The sequence below is a fragment of the Apodemus sylvaticus genome, chromosome 6 (genome assembly GCF_947179515.1).
Source record: "Apodemus sylvaticus chromosome 6, mApoSyl1.1, whole genome shotgun sequence".
Lineage (NCBI taxonomy): Eukaryota > Metazoa > Chordata > Mammalia > Rodentia > Muridae > Apodemus > Apodemus sylvaticus.
The window spans coordinates 30,513,212-30,534,301 of record NC_067477.1 but is presented as its reverse complement, the minus strand read 5'-3'; the positions used below and the strand labels follow the sequence as shown (position 1 = coordinate 30,534,301).

The 21,090-nt window shown below is 40.5% G+C and overlaps 1 pseudogene; it reads left to right on the top strand.

Annotated features, from left to right (window-relative positions):
* Positions 1-2,330: 2,330 nt before the first annotated feature.
* Positions 2,331-2,697, top strand: LOC127687873 (elongin-B-like; annotated as a pseudogene).
* The last annotated feature ends 18,393 nt before the right edge of the window (positions 2,698-21,090 follow it).

Here is a 21,090-nt window from a genome sequence, read left to right as displayed (position 1 = left end):
TTGCAGTCTGCTACTAGTTTTCATGGGAAACTAAGAGTCTATACTGCTTTCATTTATTAGTTTTATAATCTTGGTCTTACTGTCTAATTTCTTGGTGATTTCATTCATCTTTTTTAAAACCATGAGATAAAAATAGATTATTACCCCTACTTCCCTTACACTTTCTATATTTTAGGTTTCTGGAAAGGATCTCCATTTATTTTTTTTTTCCTGCCTTCTGGTATAAAATGTATTTGGTTTCTTTAAAGCCTGGAATTGACTTTCAATACAATTATTGGGAAGATGCTATATCACCTCTTTCTCAAGGGACTATCTGAGTTTCCCATTGATGCAATCCCAGGTAAAGATCAAATTTGTGACAAATAGACCCCCCCACCAAATGTTTCTATCTTAAGCGAATTAACATTTCAAATATATTTCTCAGAACTTATACTCTTGGGACATCCTCAGGGGAGAGGGAATTTATTTCAGTGTAGAATTTGCTATCCTTCTAATCAGTTTTCCTTCAAATCTTCATCTTTTTCTGTGCTTATTTAAGGTTTAATTCCGTACAACTATAATCAGGTTCATAGCCATTTGTAATCCAAGACAGTCTTCCCTAAAACAAATGGCCCAAGAGTAATAAATAACAGACAGTTTTAAATTAATCCTATTGGGACTAGTGGTCTGTGGCAAATGTCTATGCCTCTGCCTCCTTCTTAACCTTGGCAGGTCTTGCTAGGATGCAGATACCTCCTCCTTGGTGTGTCATTGTCAGATCTGCTTCAAATCAAACATGCAAAGCAGTTGGTCTCATTTAACCCAGCTATTTTCCCCAAAGAGCAACTCAGAAAGTTTCTTTCTGTAGAGAAAAAGGCTGTGATTCATCTCTCTGTACTTCATGATAGCTACAATTTGTGGAAATTTGCAAGAAGGTTAGGTAATCATTAAACTCAAATTCTGATTATTTTTAGCATTTTAAATTCCTAGAAGGTGCTCTCTAGCCTATGCTTTCTAACTCTTTTCTTTATAACATCTCTGTATCTATCAATTTCTTTGGGGTAATGGATAGTGCAGTAATACTTGTAGATAAGCTGTGTTTTCTAAGGGAACTGGCAGGTTCTCTGTATGCATATCACCCAGGAGGGCAGCCTCTTCAGATAGCCTAAGGCACAGAGTAGATTCTGTTCCTTAACTTTCTTCTTCTTTTGCTGCCAACACTTCTTAGCTTTAGCTTAAATCTTACAAGAAGAGGCAAATACACAGAGACAGTTCTGTAGAGCAGCACAGCATGCATATGATAAGATTGGAAAACTGGAGAAGTAAAAGGAGGGTGAAAGATATTTCTAAATATTATGATATGGAAAAGAACCACTGTCAGGGCACATCAGCTGCTGCTTATCAGATTTTATATCTGTAAGCATAAATTGTCCTCATTTGTAACTTAGAAATCCTGCTCCTCTGGTCAAGGTATGCTCCTCACTTTTGTTACCAAATACAATCACTATATCCTATTTTCAGACATAAGTGATAAGTGTCCGTTTCTCAGAATCCCTTTCAAGCATCATTGGGGCCCAAGCAGAAAAGCAAAGGACAGATGAGAAATCTGCTCCTAGTGGCAGGTTCTCTGTTTTAAAACCACACTCACTCCATTTTGGCCCACATATTATATGTTTCCAAGGACTATCCAGATCACTTCGCAGGTTCTTCCATTTGCAGGTATATTGAATCACCCACTCTCTCACTTACTCAACTGAGGGTCTACTATACATCTTATGTCAGGATCCTCACCATAAAGACCTAAGCTGGGTTATACAGAACCTAGAGATAGCACAGTCTATGTCACCAGGCTCCAGTAAGGACTTTTAAAGTGTTGAAGACCAGAAAGTGCAAGCCCAACTTGAAAGCTGCATTTGTATGTCAAAGGATAGAACAAGATTTAGTTACCAGATAGTTAGCTTGATTTATAACTTTAAAACTCTACTTTTGAGGTACATGAGCTCACCCCTATTCATACTACTGATCTGAGTCTCACAATAATTAGGGTCAGGGATATCTTTCAATGATGTTTTTGCCATGTAACTCCTTTTAGCCTTGTATTGCCAGAGTGAAAGAAAAGCTCAAAGGTGTGTTCTTTACAAGCCCACTCAAGTCTATCAGAGTTAGGCCTACTTGGGAGAAATGATCAAGTGTTCTTTTCATAGGCTGCCTGAAATTTATGATATTTGAGATAGAGCAGATCTAGATCTATGCAGAAGTGAGAGCTTAAGACTTCCAGGGGTGGGGACGCTGGGCCGGCGGCGGCTGGGGCTCTAGGGCCACGCCAGGGGCTGCGGGCTAGCACTGACAACATGTTTCTCATGATCCTGCACCACAAGACCAACATCTTTACGGATGCCAAGGAGTTGAGCACAGTGTTCCAACTGAAGCGCATCGTTGAGGGCATTCTCTAGTGGCCACCATTGGAGCAGCGGTGTACAAGGACCACCAACTCCTTGATGATGGAAAAACTCTGGGTGAGTGTGGTTTCACTAGTCAGAAGGTACTGCCACAGGCCCCAGCCACAGTGGGCCTGGCCTTCCGAGCAGGTGAAGCCTTTAAAGCTCTGCGCATAGAGCCCTTCTCCAGCCCTCCAGAGCTTCCAGATATGATGAAGCCACAGGATTCTGGAGGCAGTGCCAATGAACAAGCTGTGCAGTGAGGGCCCCAGGCCTTCCTTCTAGAGATCCATTACCCCAATAAAAAAAGATTAGGCTGTCAAAAAAAAAAAAGACTCCCAGGGCTTCTGGCTTCCAGTTTCTACCTCTGGATCAGGAACATCTTCTTCCACAGCACACCATCTCCAAGTGGTGCATGTAGACAGATATCCAACCAGCAGCCAGCGCAGAGGATGCAGCCTGCACAGGTGAGACAGCTCTGCAGATTGGAAGATCCTGTTGGGAGGCCTCTCACAGGAGCCTTCATGTTTCCACCTCCAGATCAGGAAAATCCCCTGCCACAGCGCACCATCTCCAAGTCGCTCTTGAAGCCAGCTATACATACAGCTGTGCAGACGTGACAGCCAGCATAGCCTGCACCCAGAGTTGATCGGGACCACAGAGCTACATACCCAAATACAACTAACTATAAGAGAATGGGTCTCGGCTGCCATCTTTGTTCCTGTGACTGTGTAACAGATTGGTAGGCAGGGATCACCAGAGTAGAGGATAGCTAGAGACCACATTCCACCAGGACTCCACCTGCACCCAGGAACTTGTCAGCTCCACAGCAATTTGTGCCAGGGGAAAGCAGGTCACCCAGGGTTGCTGAGATAGGCCTGTAGGCACACAGGAGGGGCAAGCATCAGCCAGTGACAGCAGGACCAACTATCACCAGATATAACCAGATGGCAAAAGGCAAACATAGTAATGTTGCTAACAGTAATCACGGCAATATGGCACCATCCGAACCCAATTCTCCCATAACAGCAACTCCTGGATACCCCAACACACCAGGAAACCAAGATTTGGATTTAAAATCACAAGTCATGATGCTCATGGAGGGCTTCAAGAAGGACATAAATAACTCCCTTAAAGAAATACAGGAGAGGAGGAGGTGGGGCGGCAGCAGCGGCAGCAGCGGCAGCAGTGGCTGCTCCAGCTGAAGGGCCATCAGCAGTGGAACCAAGGCGTCACAGGGACCAGTTAGGCCCTGTGCCCACGACCACTGACCTTCGCTGACCAGCCGGACAGCAAGCAGCTGCAGTTGTGCGGCGCCTTTCCTGCACGGAGGCCACTTCAGAACTCAGAACTCGGCCTCCCACCAGTCAGGAGAGGAGCATCCATCTTGGTTCCGTACTCCAGGAATCGGACAGACTGAGGTACACAAACATAATCCGAGGCCAACACCGCAGTGGTCTGAGCCCGACGGGCGTTGGCCTGCACCCAGGCCCTGGGCGGGTCGGGGGGCCATCGGGGTGCCAACCCAGCCAGGAGGTTTTTTGCCCAAGCCTGCGAGCGCGCCGCCGCCATTTTGCCTGCAGGGCAACAGAGAGCTCAGGCGGGCAGACCTGTAACAGGCATAGCCTAAGGCTAACAAAGCGGGGGTCCAGGCCCCAAAAGGCACAGGACTGACCCCAAGAACTGGGCGGCTTGGTGGGCCATCTGTGAGTCAACCTACCCAGGTGATTGTTAGCAAAGCAGACTCTCCCGGCGCTTTCAGGGAGCGCGGGCGCGCACGCCCGCCATCCTAGTCACCTGGCAAACCCAATTAACAGTCAAAGCCGTAGGAGAACTTTGCTCAGACCTTGGCCTCCCAGGCTTTTGCCTGGACTCAGGGACTGGGCGGCCAGGCTAACCTTGTGTGCGACAGCCCGTTTGGCAGATCGGCTGCCCAGCGGAGTGAGCGGAACACAGGGGAGGTCACAGTAGCATACACCGGCAGCACTCCCTGGGAGTGCACACAGGCTCCATCTGCTCCACAGACACAATCTGGGGCAAGGCCTCAGGCAGAAGCCCTTAGCTCTACTCTCTCCGCTTCAGGATCCAGATCAGTCTGGGCGGCAGCATTACATCTCCAAGTCCTGCAAGTGGCTAGCTGGGCTTCCGGGCGGCCAGCTGGGAGAAGTCAGTGTGCTCCAGTGAATCCAGCGGGCCCCAGCGGGAGCCTTCGGGTGCCTGCTTTGGGATCTGAACAGCCTGGGCAGCAGCACACTGTCTACAAGCAGTGCAGGAGGTAAGCTGTGCACCAGAGGCCAACTGGGAAGGGGCAGCTTGCACTGGTGAGTCCAGCACTGACAAGATAAACTAACACCAGTGAGATCTAGATGGCAAAAGGCAAACGCAGGAACGTCACTAACAGAAATCAAGGCAATATGGCAACATCTGAACCCAATTCTCCTCTACCAACATGTCCTGGATACCCCATCACACCAGTAAAACAAGATTTGGATTTAAAATCACTGGTCATGATGCTGGTACAGGAACACATGAAGGTCATACATAAAGAAATTCAGGAGACAATGGATCAAAAGTTAGAAGCCCTTGCAAGGGAAACACAAAAATCATTGAAAGAAATCCAGGAGAATACAAAAACCAACAAGGAGGAAATGCAAAAAACACTTAAAGAAATACAGGAGAACTTTGCTCAACAGGCTGAGGTCATGAAAGACGAAAAACAAAAATCTCTTAAAGAAATACAGGAGAACTTTGGTCAACAGGCTGAGGTCATGAAAGAGAAAACACAAAAATCTCTTAAAGAATTACAGGAAAACACAAACATGCAAGTGAAGGAGCTAAGCAAAACCATCCAGGATCTAAAATCAGAAGTAGAAACAACTAAGAAAACTCAAAGGGAGACAACTTTGGAGATAGAAAGCCTTGGGAAGAAATCAGGGGACAGAGATACAAATATCAACAACAGAATACAAGAGATAGAAGAAAGAATCTCAGATGCTGAAGATTCCATAGAAACCATGGACTCAACAGTTAAAGAAAATGCAAAATGCAAAAAGCTTGTAACCCAAAATATCCAGGAAATCCAGGACACAATGAGAAGACCAAACCTAAGGATTATAGGCGTAGAGGAGAGTGAAGATTTACAACTTAAAGGGCCAGCAAATATCTTCAATAAAATTATGGAAGAAAACTTCCCTAACCTAAAGAGAGAGATGCCCATGAATATACAAGAAGCCTACAGAACTCCAAACAGACTGGACCAGAACAGAAATACTTCCCGTCACATAATAATCAAAACACCAAATGTTCTAAACAAAGAAAGAATACTAAAGGCAGTAAGAGAAAAAGGCCAAGTAACATATAAAGGAAGACCTATCAGAATCACAGCAGACTTTTCACCTGAGACTATGAAGGCTAGAAGGTCCTGGGCAGATCTCATGCAGACTCTAAGAGAACACAAATGCCAACCAAAACTACTATATCCAGCAAAACTCTCAATCACCATAGATGGAGAAACTAAGATATTTCATGACAAAACCAAGTTTACCCAATATCTATCCACAAACCCGGCCCTAAAAAGGATAATAGGAGGACAACACCAATACAAGGAGGGAAACTTCACCCTGGAAAAAGCAAGATAGTAACCTTTCATCAAACCCAAAAGAAGTTAAGCATTCAAATTTAAAAAATAACGTCAAAAATGATAGGAAGTAACAATCACTATTCCTTAATATCTCTTAACATCAATGGACTTAATGCCCCAATAAAAAGACACAGACTAACTGAATGGATACGTAAACAGGACCCTACATTTTGCTGCTTACAGGAAACACACCTCAGGGTCAAAGACAAACACTACCTTAGAGTAAAAGGCTGGAAGACAATTTTACAAGCAAATGGTCTCAGGAAACAAGCTGGAGTAGCCATTTTAATATCAGATAAAATTGACTTTCAACCCAAAGTCATCAAAAGAGACCCTGAGGGACACTTCTTGCTGGTCAAAGGAAAAATACAAAAAGAAGAACTGTCAATCCTGAACATCTATGCCCCAAATGCAAGGGCACCCTCTTTTGTAAAAGAAACTTTATTAAAACTAAAAGCACACATTGCACCTAACACAATAATTGTGGGTGACTTCAACACTGCACTTTCCTCAATGGACCGATCAGGAAAACAGAAACTAAACAGGGACACAATGAAACTAATTGAAGCTTTGGACCAATTAGATTTAACAGATATATATAGAACATTCTATCCTAAAACAAAAGAATATACCTTTTTCTCAGCACCTCATGGTACCTTCTCCAAAATCGACCATATAATTGGTCACAAGACAGACCTCAACAAATATAAGAAGATCGAACTAATCCCATGCCTCCTATCTGATCACTATGGAGTAAAAGTGGTCTTCAATAGCAACAGAAAGAACAGAAAGCCCACATACACGTGGAAACTGAACAATACTCTACTCAATGATACCTTGGTCAAGGAAGAAATAAAGAAAGAAATTAAAGACTTTTTAGAACACAATGAAAATGAAAACACAACATACCCAAATCTATGGGACACAATGAAAGCAGTGCTAAGAGGAAAACTCATAGCCCTGAGTGCCTCCAAAAAGAAAATGGAGAGAGCATACATTACCACACCTGAAAGCCCTGGAACAAAAAGAAGCTATTTCGCCCAGGAGGAGTAGAAGGCAGGAAATCATCAAACTCAGGGCCGAAATCAATCAAGTAGAAACAAAGAGAACCATACAAAAAATCAACAATACGAGGAGCTGGTTCTTTGAGAAAATCAACAAGATAGATAAACCCTTAGCCAGAATGACCAAAGGTCACAGAGAAAGTATCCAAATTAACAAACTTAGAAATGAAAAGGGAGATATAACAACGGAAACTGAGGAAATCCAAAAAATCATCAGATCCTACTACAAGAGCCTGTACTCAACACAACTGGAGAATCTGGAGGAAATGGACAATTTCCTTGACAGATACCAAATACCAAAATTAACTCAGGACCAACTAGACCATCTAAACAGTCCCATAATGCCTAAAGAAATAGAAGGAGTCATAGAAAGTCTTCCAACCAAAAAAAGCACAGGACCAGATGGCTTCAGTGCAGAATTCTACCAGACCTTCAAAGAAGAGTTAACACCAATACTCTTCAAACTATTCCACAAAATAGAAACAGAAGGAACACTACCCAATTCCTTCTACGAAGCCACAGTTACGCTGATACCAAAGCCACACAAAGATCCAACAAAGAAAGAGAACTTCAGACCAATTTCCCTTATGAACATCGATGCAAAATTACTCAATAAAATTCTTGCCAACCGAATCCAAGAACACATCAAAACGATCATCCACCATGATCAAGTAGGCTTTATCCCGGGAATGCAGGGTTGGTTCAATATACGGAAATCCATCAATACAATCCACTACATAAACAAACTCAAAGAACAAAACCACATGGTCATTTCATTGGATGCTGAAAAAGCATTTGACAAAATTCAGCATCCCTTCATGCTTAAAGTCTTGGAGAGAACAGGAATTCAAGGCCCATACCTAAACATAGTAAAAGCAATATACAGCAAACCGGTAGCCAGCATCAAACTAAATGGAGAGAAACTTGAAGCAATCCCACTGAAATCAGGGACCAGACAAGGCTGCCCCCTTTCTCCTTATCTTTTCAATATTGTACTTGAGGTACTAGCTCGGGCAATTCGACAACATAAGGAGGTCAAAGGGATACAAATTGGAAAGGAAGAAGTCAAACTATCATTATTTGCAGATGACATGATCGTCTACCTAAGTGACCCAAAGAACTCCACTAGAGAGCTCCTACAGCTGATAAACAACTTCAGCAAAGTGGCAGGTTATAAAGTCAACTCAAGCAAATCAGTGGCCTTCCTATACTCAAAGGATAAGCAGGCTGAGAAAGAAATTAGGGAAATGACCCCCTTCACAATAGCCACAAACAGTATAAAGTATCTTGGGGTGACTCTTACCAAACATGTGAAAGATCTGTATGACAAGAACTTCAAGACTCTGAAGAAGGAAATGGAAGAAGACCTCAAAAAATGGGAAAACCTCCCATGCTCATGGATCGGCAGAATCAATATAGTTAAAATGGCCATTTTGCCTAAAGCACTATACAGATTCAATGCAATACCCATCAAAATCCCAACTCAATTCTTCACAGAGTTAGAAAGAGCAATTATCAAATTCATCTGGAACAACAAAAAACCCAGGATAGCTAAAACTATTCTCAGCAACAAAAGGAAATCTGGGGGAATCAGTATCCCTGACCTCAAGCAATACTACAGAGCAATAGTGTTAAAAACTGCATGGTATTGGTACAGTGACAGGCAGGAGGATCAATGGAACAGGATTGAAGATCCAGAAATGAACCCACACACCTATGGCCACTTGATCCTCGACAAAGAGGCTGAAAACATCCAATGGAAAATGATAGCCTTTTCAACAAATGGTGCTGGTTCAACTGGAGGTCAGCATGCAGAAGAATGCGAATTGATCCATCCTTGTCTCCTTGTACTAAGCTCAAATCCAAATGGATCAAGGACCTCCACATAAAGCCAGACACTCTGAAGCTAATAGAAAAAAAACTGGGGAAGACCCTTGAGGACATCGGTACAGGGAGAAAGTTTCTGAACAGAACACCAATAGCGTATGCTCTAAGAGCAAGAATTGACAAATGGGACCTCATAAAATTACAAAGTTTCTGTAAGGCAAAGGACACCATCAAGAGGACAAATCAGCAACCAACAAATTGGGAAAAGATCTTCACCAATCCTACATCAGATAGAGGGCTAATATCCAATATATATAAAGAACTCAAGAAGTTAGACTCCAGAAAACCAAACAACCCTATTAAAAAATGGGGTACAGAGTTAAACAAAGAATTCTCACCTGAAGAACTTCGGATGGCGGAGAAGCATCTTAAAAAATGTTCAACTTCATTAGTCATTAGGGAAATGCAAATCAAAACAACCCTAAGATTTCATCTTACACCAGTCAGAATGGCTAAGATTAAAAATTCAGGAGACAGCAGGTGTTGGAGAGGGTGTGGAGAAAGAGGAATACTCCTCCACTGCTGGTGGGGTTGCAAATTGGTACAACCACTCTGGAAATCAGTCTGGCGGTTCCTCCGAAAACTGGGCACCTCACTTCCAGAAGATCCTGCTATACCACTCCTGGGCATATACCCAGAAGACTCCCCACCATGTAATAAGGATACATGTTCTACTATGTTCATAGCAGCCCTATTTGTAATTGCCAGATGCTGGAAAGAACCCAGGTATCCCTCAACAGAAGAGTGGATGCAAAAAATGTGGTATATCTACACAATGGAGTACTATTCAGCCATTAGAAACAATGAATTCATGAAATTCTTAGGCAAATGGATGGAGCTAGAGAATATCATACTAAGTGAGGTAACCCAGACTCAAAAGGTGAATCATGGTATGCACTCACTAATAAGTGGATATTAACCTAGAAAACTGGAATACCCAAAACATAATCCACACATCAAATGAGGTACAAGAAGAAAGGAGGAGTGGCCCCTGGTTCTGGAAAGACTCAGTGAAACAGTATTCAGCAAAACCAGAACGGGGAAGTGAGAAGGGGTGGGTGGGAGGACAGGGGAAGAGAAGGGGGCTTGCGGGACTTTCGGGGAGTGGGGGGGCTAGAAAAGGGGAAATCATTTGAAATGTAAATAAATTATATCGAATAATAAAAAAAAATAAAAAAAAAAAAAGAAATACAGGAGAACACAAGTAAACAGGGAGAAGCTCTTGAAGAACTAAGGGAAAACACAACAAAACAGGTGAAGGAATTAAACAACGCCATCCAGGATCTAAAGAAGGAGGTAGAAACAATTATGAAATCACAAAGGGAAACAACTTCAGACATAGAAAACCTAGGAAAGAAGTCAGGATTCATGGATCCAAGGATCAAAAACAGAATACAAGAGATAGAAGAGAGAGAATCTCAGATGCAGAAGATACCACATAAAGCATTGGTACAACAGTCAAAGAAAATAAAAAATGCAAAAAGCTCCTGACCCAAAACATCCAGGAAATCTAGGATTAAATGAGAAGACCAAACCTAATGATTATAGGTATAGAAAAAAGTGAAGATTTCCAATTTAAAGGGCCAGAAAATGTCTTCAATAAAATTATAGAAGAAAACTTTCCTAACCTAAAGAAAGAGATGACCATGAAAATACAAGAAGCCTACAGAACTCCAAATAGATTTGACCAGAAAAGCAATTCCTCCCATCACAGAACAATTAAAATGTCAAATGTACTAAACAAAGAAAGACTATTAAAAGAAGTAAGGGGAAAAAGTCAAGTAACATATAAACGTAGACCTATCAGAATTACACCGGACTTCTCACCAGAGATTATGAAAACTAGAAGAGCCTGGGCTGATGTCATGCAGACCATAAGGGAACACAAATGCCAACCCAGGCTGCTATATCCAGCAAATCTCTCAATTACCATAGATGAAGATACCAAGGTATTTCATGACAAAAACAAATTTCTTCACACAAATACAGCCTTTCAAAGGATAATGAATGGAAAACACCAACAAAAGAAGGAAACTACACACTAGAAAAAGGAAGAAATTAATCTTCTTTCAACAAACCCAAAAGAAGATAACCACACAAACAAAAATTAGATCAATAATAGCAGGAAGCAACAATCACCATTCCTTAATATCACTTAACATCAGTGGACTCAATTCCCCAATAAAAAGACATAGACTAACAGACTGGATTCGTAAACAAGACCCAAAGTTTTGCTGCATACAGGAAACTCATCTCAGTGTCAAAGGCAAACACTACCTCAGAGTAAAAGGCTGAAAAACAGTTTTCCAAGCAAATGGTCTCAGGAAACAAGCTGGAGTAGCGATTCTAATATTCAATAATAGACTTTCAACCAAAAGTCATCAAAAAAGACAAAGAAGGAAACTTTATGTTATGAGGAAAACTCATAGACTGAGTGCCTTCAAAAAGAAGTTGGAAAGAACGTACAGTAGCAGCTTAACAGCACACCTGAAAGCTTTAGAACAGAAAGAAGCTAATACATCCAAGAGGAGTAGAAGGCAGGAAATCATCAAACTCAGGGCTGAAATCAAACCAAGTTGAAACAAAAAGAACTATACTAAGAATCAACAAAACCAGGAGCTGGTTCTTTGAGAAAATCAACAAGATAGATAAAACTTTAGCCAGACTAACCAGAGGGCACAGAGACAGTATCCAAATTAACAAAATCAGGAATGAAAAGGGAGAAATAATAGAAACTGAAGAAATTAAAAAAAATTATCATATCCTACTACAAAAGTCTACTCAACACAACTGGAAAATCTGGCTGAAATGGACAATTTCCTAGACATATACCAACTACAAAATTTAATCAGGATCAGATGCATCATCTAAATGGTCTCATAACCCCTAAAGAAATAGAAGTGGTCATTGATAGTCTCCCAACAACAAGAACAACAATAACAACAACAACAACAACAACGAAATCACACACAGAGGACCAGATGGTTTTGGTGCAGAATTCTATCACCCTTCAAAACAGACCTGATACCAATACTCCTCAAATTATTCCACAAAATAGAAACAGATGAAACATTATCCAACTTGCTCTAGGAAGCCACAATTTTGCTGATACCAAAAATCACACAATGATCCAACAACAACAGAAAAAGAGAACCTTAGACCAATTTCCCTTATAAATGTCGATGCAAAAATACTCAATAAAATCCTTGCCAACTAAATCCAAGAACACAACAAAACGATCATTTACCCTGATTAAGTAAGCTTCATCCCAAGGATGCAGGGATGGTTCAATATAAAGAAATCCATCAATGTAATCCACTACATAAACAAACTCAAAGAAAAAAAATACATGGTCATTTCATTAGATGCTAAAAAAACATTTGACAAAATTCAGCATCCATTCATGTTAAAGGTCTTGGAAAGAACAGGAATTCAAAGCCCATACCTACACATAATAAAAGTAATATACAGAAAACCAGTAGCCAACATCAACTAAATGGAGAGAAACTTGAAGCAATCCCACTAAAATCAGGGACTAGACAAGGCTGCCCTCTCTCTCCATATTTATTCAATATAGTACTTGAAGTTCTAGCTAGAGCAATTAGACAATATAAGGAGGTCAAAGTGATACAAACTAGAAAGGAAGTAGTCAAATTATCACTGTTTTCAGATGATATGATAGTATATGTAAGCGATCCAAAAGATCCACCAGAGAACTCCTACAGCTGATAAAAAACTTCAGCAAAGTGGATATAAAATTAACTCAAGCAAATCAGTAGCCTTCCTATACGCAAAGGATACACAGGATGAGAAAGAAATTAGGGAAATGACACCCTTCACCATAGCCACAAACAATATAAGTAACTACGTGTGACTCTAACCAAACAAGTGAAAGATCTGTATGCTAAGAATTTCAAGTCTTTGAAGAAAAAAATCCAAGAAGACCTCAGAAGATGAAAAAATCTTCCATGCTCTTGGATTGGCAGGATTAATATAGTGAAAATGGCCATCCTGCCAAAAGCAATATACAAATTCAATAGAATTCCCATCAAAAACCCAACTCAGTTCTTCATAGAGTTCCAAAGAGCAATTCTCAAATTCATCTGGAATAGCATAAAACCCAGGATAGCTAAAACTATCCTCAACAGTAAAAGAACTTCTGGGGAAATCAGTATTCTGGACTTCAAGCAGCACTACAGAGCAATTATGTTAAAAACAGCATGGTATTGGTACAGTGGCAGGCAAGTAGATCAATGGAATAGAAATGAATACCCAGAAATGAACCCACACACCTATGGTCACTTGATCTTTGACAAGGGAGCTACAACCATCCAGTGGAAAAAAGATAGCCTTTTTCAGAAACAGTGCTGGTTCAACTGGAGGTCAGCATGCAGAAGAATGCAAATTGATCCATTTTTATCTCCTTGTACTTGGACTCAAGTCCAAGTGGATCAAGGACCTCCTCATAAAACCAGACACACTGAAACTAATAGAAAAGAAACTGGGGAAGACCCTTGAGGACATGGCCACAGGGGAAAATTTCCTGAACAAAATACCAATAGCTTATGCTCTAAGATCAAGAATTGACAAATAGGACCTCATAAAATTACTGAGTTTCTGTAAGGCAAAGGACATTGTCAAAAGAACAAAACAGCCACCAACAAATTGGGAAAAGATATTTACCAACTCTACATATGACAGAGGACTTATATCCAAGATATACAGAGAACTCAAGAAGGCAGACTCCAGAGAGCCAAATAACTCCCTTAAAAAATAGGGAACAGAGCTAAACAACGAATTTTTCACCTGAGGAATAGCGAATGGCTGAGAAACACCTAGAGAAATGTTCAACATCCTTAGTCATCAGGGAAATGCAAATCAAAACATCGCTGAGATTTCACCTCACACCAGTGAGAATGGATAAGATCAAAAACTCAGGAGAAAACAGGTGCTGGCAAGGATGTGGAGAAAGAGGAACACTCCTCCACTGCTGGTTGCAAGCTGGTATATACTCTGGAAATCAGTCTGGCGGTTCCTCAGAAAACAGGGCATGATACTTCCAGAGGACCCAGCTATACCAATCCTGGGCATATACCCAAGGGATTCCCCACCATGTAATAAGGATACATGCTCTACTATGTTCATAGCAGCCCTATTTATAATTGCCAGATGCTGGAAAGAACCCAGGTATCCCTCAACAGAAGAGTGGATGCAAAAAATGTGGTATATCTACACAATGGAGTACTATTCAGCCATTAGAAACAATGAATTCATGAAATTCTTAGGCAAATGGATGGAGCTAGAGAATATCATACTAAGTGAGGTAACCCAGACTCAAAAGATGAATCATGGTATGCACTCACTAATAAGTGGATATTAACCTAGAAAACTGGAATACCCAAAACATAATCCACACATCAAATGAGGTACAAGAAGAAAGGAGTGGCCCCTGGTTTTGGAAAGACTCAGTGAAACAGTATTCGACAAAACCAGAACGGGGAAGTGGGAAGGGGTGGGTGGGAGGACAGGGGAAGAGAAGGGGGCTTACGGGACTTTCGGGGAGTGGGGGGGCTAGAAAAGGGGAAATCATTTGAAATGTAAATAAATTATATCGAATAAAAAAAATATCTTTTGCCTTCCAGGACACTGAGCTTTGAATAGACCTTGAGATAAAATTAATAACAATATGTTGAGAGATCATTTAAGATCTGATACCTTGTAACTTTTGTACTCAGCCTGTTTAAGTTTGACAAGGCTTTAAAAAAACAATGTAATCAACTTTACTATGTTTACTTAGTATCTGTACTACTACAGCAAAGAGGAAACACAGCCAAGGCAATGCTTATAAAAGAAAGCTTTTAATCGCTGCCTTGCTAACAGTTTCAGAGAGTTAGTCTGCAATTGGTATAGTGCAAGCAGGCATCATGTTGGAGCAGTAACTGAGAACTTTACATCTTGATACATAGGCAGCAGTAGAGTGAGATTGTGTCTGATGTATGATGAAACCTCAAAGCCCGCTACCAATGACAGGTCTCCTACAAGAAGGCAACAAATTACAATGCTTCTCAAACAATTCTATAAGCTAGAGGGCCAAGGACATAAATATCTGAGCTTAAGGAAGGGGTACTCTCATTTAAAACACTATCACTTAGATCCTTATGAAACTGTCTCTTTCAGCCCAAACTAAAGGCATTGTTTTAATATTAAATTACATACCCTTCCATACCCCTGACATAAGGGTATGATATAGGGCATAGTATATATATGTTTTGTGGTAATCATTTGCTGAAATTAGTCAACAGATTAAAAGCAAATCCTAAACAACAAATACCTCATAAATGGTTGAAGTATATCAAGCGGATATAGCTTGATAAATTCTTTGCCCAGTTTTAATTTTTATTCTGAGTCTGTTGCGGTTCCTTGTAAAATTGTGTTAAGAATTTCTGTTAAAAAGTATTTCCCATTCTTTTCTCATACTATGTTTTCTGTGCTGTTTGATAAACAGAGTCATTTATTAGAAACAGGAAATACAGACAGAAAACAGGGACAGACACACACTACAGATAGCAGCACAGAAGCAACAACGTGTATACAGACCAAAGGCATATGGGAGAGTTCAGGCTTGGGATGCTTTTTTTTTTTTTTTTTTTTTTTTTTTTTTTTTTTTTACTAACCTACTTCAAGAAGACGTTTCTCTCCCTTTTTATTATTTAATGGAACATCAAGTGAATCTGCTTCCTGTTCCACAGAATTTGACCATGATGAAGGACAGTGTTAAATAATGTATAATGGACAGTTCTCTGGACCATCAATATTTTCAATCAAAAGAGCAACACATAGTTGCAACGTGTAGAAAGTGTCATGGTTTTGCAAATGATGCAACAGATATACAAACAGCAGTTACAGAAGCTCACTACAAGGTTTGTTACTAATTTCATTGATGCACACACACTGTGTTTTCTCCTTGGGTACTATCTACTGAATTGCATTGAAGGAACATATTAATTATGTGTTACACCTTTTTACACATGTAGAAGTAACCAATTATAGCTTAAATTTTCCTTGTATAAATCAATCTAGCATTCCCCTCTTAAGGGCAAAAGAACCAATTTGTATTTCTGTTTCTTCCTCTTTATTTTTTGACAGGTAATTTTAACTATGAGTTGATGGTTTTCTAGCCTAAGGAGTCATTCTCTAACATTATAAACCCAATTATGAATTCTATTAACCTTTGTAATTATATTTTCTAATTCCAGAATGAGACAGACAGACTTGCAGACAATGAGATACCTTGTGAATTGTCACATTAACATAGATAAGATTTTTTTTGGTCAGAGGATAAACATTAGCAGAAATATAAAGTGACACAGGGAAAATTGTGGTTTTTTTTTTTTCTGCAACACCAACTTCGTGAAGTTTCTGCAGTAAACTGGCTGGAAAGCAGTTTATGAAGAAATGATATGGTGACTGTCTTTTGTAAGATCGTTACATTTATCAGGTAAAGTGATTAAACATGCTTCCATCATCAGCACAATTAATCAGAAGTTACAGCAGCTCATGCCTGAATGCTGATTAATCTGTACCTCAGGTACATGCATCCCAGGTCCATGTGACACATGCATCCATCAGTACTCTATGGGCATTGGCATGCCTTAATGCAAGTATAGAGTAGGTATGTGTTTTTAAAAGAACAGTCTTAAGCAGTTTCTGTGGTAACTAAGCGGAAAACAGAAATCAAATAAAAATTAATTTTATTTATTAGAATTTTGTGTATAAAAATTACTTCTAATGTTAAAGGAGTTAGATTTACTTCAGTCTCTTAACAAATACTCACTGGATACTTTAAGTGATACAGCAATAATTCAACAAGGACTTTGCTCCCAACAATTATGCAGTTCATGGTGAAAAAGGAGTTTCGTTTCTTCTTGAACCATATTGGCAAAACACCAATGATTGTATAGGAAGACAGGTGTCTCTATCAAGTTATTATATTCTACTTTCTTTCTTTCTTTCTTTCTTTCTTTCTTTCTTTCTTTCTTTCTTTCTTTCTTTCTTTCTTTCTTTCTTTCTTTCTTTCTTTCTTTCTTCTTTCCTTCCTTCCTTCTCTCTCTCTCTCTCTCTCTCTCTCTCTCTCTCTCTCTCTCTCTCTCTCTCTCTCTCTCTCTTTCTTTCTTTCTTTCTTTCTTTCTTTCTTTCTTTCTTTCTTTCTTCACTTTACATTCCAGTAGCAGCACCACCTTCCCAGTCCCCATGATCATGTAACTCCGCTCTCCATCCTTCCTTCCCTTTTCTTAAAAGGGGGAGGCCACACCTGGCCTACCAAATCACTGCAAGACTAGGCACATCCTTTCCTACTGAGGCTAGACACTGCAGCTCAGTGAGTGGAACAGGATCCACAGGCATGCAACAGAATCAGGGATGGTCCCACTCCAGTTGTTGGGGGACCTGCAAGAAGACCACGATGAACATATATGCAGGGCACCTAGGTCCAGCCTATGTATGCTCTTTTGTTGGTGGTTCAATTTCTGGGAGCCCCAAGGAGTCCAAATTAGTTGACTCTGTTGGTCTTCTTTTTTATTTTTTATTTGTTTGTTTCTTTTTTTTACTGGATATTTTCTTTATTTACATTTCAAATATTTTCCTCTTTCTAGGTCTCCCCTTCAGAACACTCCTATCTCATCCCACTTCCCCAGCCTCTATGAGGATGCTCCCCTATGCCCCTACCCACTCCCATCTTCCTGCCCCAACATTCCCCTACACTGGGACATCGGACACCCTCAGGCCCAAGGGCCAGTTCTCGCACTGATGTCCAACAAGACTCTCCTCTGCCACATATGCGGCCAGAGCCAGGGGTCCTCCATGTATACTCTGGTTGGTGGTCTCATTCCTGGAAGCTCCCAGTGGAGGGGAGGATCTGGCCATTGACACTGTTGCTCTCCCCATGGGGAACATATACCTAGAAGATGCTGCAATATGTAATAAGGACACATGCTCCACTATGTTTACAGTACCCATATTTATAATTAGTCAGGAGCTGGAAATAACCCAGCTGTCCCTCAACAGGAATGGATACAGAAAATGTGGTACATTTACACAATGGAATGCTAATCAACTATTAAAAACAATGATTTTATGAAATTCTTAGGCAAATGGATGGAACTTAAAAATATCATCCTGAGTGAGGTAACTCAGTCACAAAAGAACACACATTTTATGTACTCCCTGATACGTGGATATTAGCCCAAGAGTTCAGAATACCCAAGATTCAATTCATAGACCACATGAAGCCCAAGAAGAAGGAAGACCAATGGGTGGATACTTCTGTTGGTCTTCTTATGTGATCCCGATCTCCTTTAGGGTCCCTCAATCCTTCCCCAACTCGTTCACAAGATTTCACAAGCCAATCTAATGTTTGGCTGTGGGTCTCTGTGACTATTTTGTTCAGCTCCTTGGTAGAATCTCTTAGAGGACATTAGTGCTATTCTCCTGTCTGCAACTACAATGGAGTATCACTAATAGTGTTAGGAATCGGTTCTTGACCATTGGATGGGTTTCGGGCTGGGTTAGTCATCGGTTGGCTGTGCTTTCAGTCTTTGCTCCATCTTTGCCCCTGTACCCCTAATAGGAAGGAGAAAGTTTGGGTCAAAGGTTTTATGTGAGGGCTGTTGTTCTTATCCTTCTGCTAGGAGTCCTGCCTGGCTACAGGAGGTAGCCACTTCAGACTCCATATTCCCCACTGCTAGGGTCTCAGCTAGAGTCATGCCCATAGACTCCCTGGAGCCTTTTTTCATCCTAGGTCTCTAGCATGTCCTAGAGATGTTCCATCCCTGCCCTCCCCAGATTTCTGTTCACTTTTCTGGACCTCCCTCAGATTCTCCTGATTACTCTGCCTCCTCCCGCTCCGCATTTCCTCTCCCACCTAGTTCCCTTCCTCCATCCACCTGCAATGAAGATTTTAATTCACTTTTTAAGTGAGATTTAAAATTATCTCTTGGGCCCTCCTTGTTATTTAGCTTCTTTGGGTCTGTGGATTTTGGGTTGGATATCCTCTACTTTATGGCTAATATCCACTTATAAGTGAATACATACCATGGATGTCCTTTGGGGTCTGGGTTACCTCACTCATGATGATATTTTCTAGTTCTATCCATTTGCCTGCACATTTCATGATTTCCTTGTGTTTAATAACCGTGAGGTATAAATGAACCACATTTTTCATCCATTCTTCCGTTGAGGAACATAAGAATTATTTTCAGGTTCTGGATGTTATAGATAAACCTGCTGTGAACATAGGTGAGCAAGTATTCTTGTGATATTGTGGAACATCATTTGGGTATATCCCCAGGAATGGTGTAGTTCAATCTAGAGGTCTAACTATTTCCAGTTTTCTGAGAAACAGCCAAATTGATTTCCAGAGTGGTTGTACAAGTTTACACTCTAGCCAGCAATGACGGAGTCTTTCTCTTGCTCTAAATCCCCCTCGTATCAGTTGCTTGAGGAATTTTTTTTTTTATCTTACCCATTCTGATGGAAGTAACATGGAATCTTAGTGTCATTTTGGTTTGTATTTCCCTGATGACTTAGGACATTGAACATTAACTGTTCTTCATCATTTGATATTTCTCTTTTTAGCTCTGTACTCCATTTTTAATTGGGTTATTTGCTTTATTTGTGTCCAATTTCTTTATATGTTTTTGGTAATATAAACATATATCTTTATATGTTTTGGTAATAATCCTCTGTTGGATATAATGTTGGTGAAAATCTTTTACCATTTTGTAGTCTACTGTTTTATTCTATTGATAGGGTCCTTTGTCTTACAGAAGTTTTTCCATTTCATCAGGTCCCATTTATCAATTGTGGATTCTAGAGCCTTAGCTATTGATGTTCTGTACAGGAAGTTTCTCCTGTACCAATATGTTCAAGACTGGTAGTCTCAACTTTTTCTTTTATTAGATTTAATGTATATGGTTTTATGTTTAGGTATTTGATCCACATAGACTTGAGTTTTATGGAGGGTAATTAATATGTATCTATTTGCATTCTTCTACATGCAGACAACTAGTTAAAGCAGAACCATTTGTTGAAGATCCTTTTTTTCCCCATTGTATGATTTTGGTTTCTTTGTCAAAAATCAAGTGTCCAGAGGTATGTGGGTTTATTTCTGGATTTTGATTAAAATCCATAGATTTAAAATTTTCTGTTTCTAAACAATATCACTAAATTTTTATTGCATTTGCTCTGTAGTATTGCTTGAAATCAGGAATAGTGATATCTCCAGAAGTTCTTTTATTGTACCGGATCATGTTAATTATCTTTAGGTTTTATGGTTGTTTGTTTGTTTTGTTTTAGTTTTTCCAAGTGAATGTGGGAACTTCTCTTTCCAGGTCTATGAAGAATTTCATTGGAATTTTGGAGGGAAATGTATTAAATTCGCAGATTTCTTTTGTTAAGCTGGCCATTTTTACTATGTTTTCTTTTAATTTTTTTATTGAATATCATCTTTATTTACATTGCCAGTGGTAAAACCTTTCCCAATATCCCCCCTCCCCTAAGACCCCTAACCCCTCCCTTTCCTCCTTCCCCCTGCCTCCATGCATATGCCTCTCCATGAACAACCTCCGCTCGGTTTCCCTTTGTTCAGGCCTCTGTTGAGCCTTTACCTGACCAAGGACCATTCCTTCCACTGATGCCCAACAAGGCCTTCCTCTGCCACATTTTTGGCTGGAACCATGTGTGCCTCTTGGCTGATGGTTCAGTCCCTGGGAGTCTTGGGGCATCTGGGTGGCTGAAATCATTGTTCTTCCCATGGGGCTGTAAACCCCTTCAGCTCCTCTTGACCATCCTCCAGCTCCTCCATTGGGGACCCCATGCCCAGTCCAATAGTTGGTTGTTAGCATCTGCCTCTGTATGTGTAAAGCTCTGGCAGAGCCCCTCTGGAGACAACCATGACATGCTCCTTTTAGTATACAGTTCTTGTTGTCCATAGTAGTGTCAGGCTTTATTGACTGATTATAGGATGAATCCCCAGGTAGGGCAGTCTCTGGGTGGCCTTTACTTCAGTCTCTGCTTCACACATTGT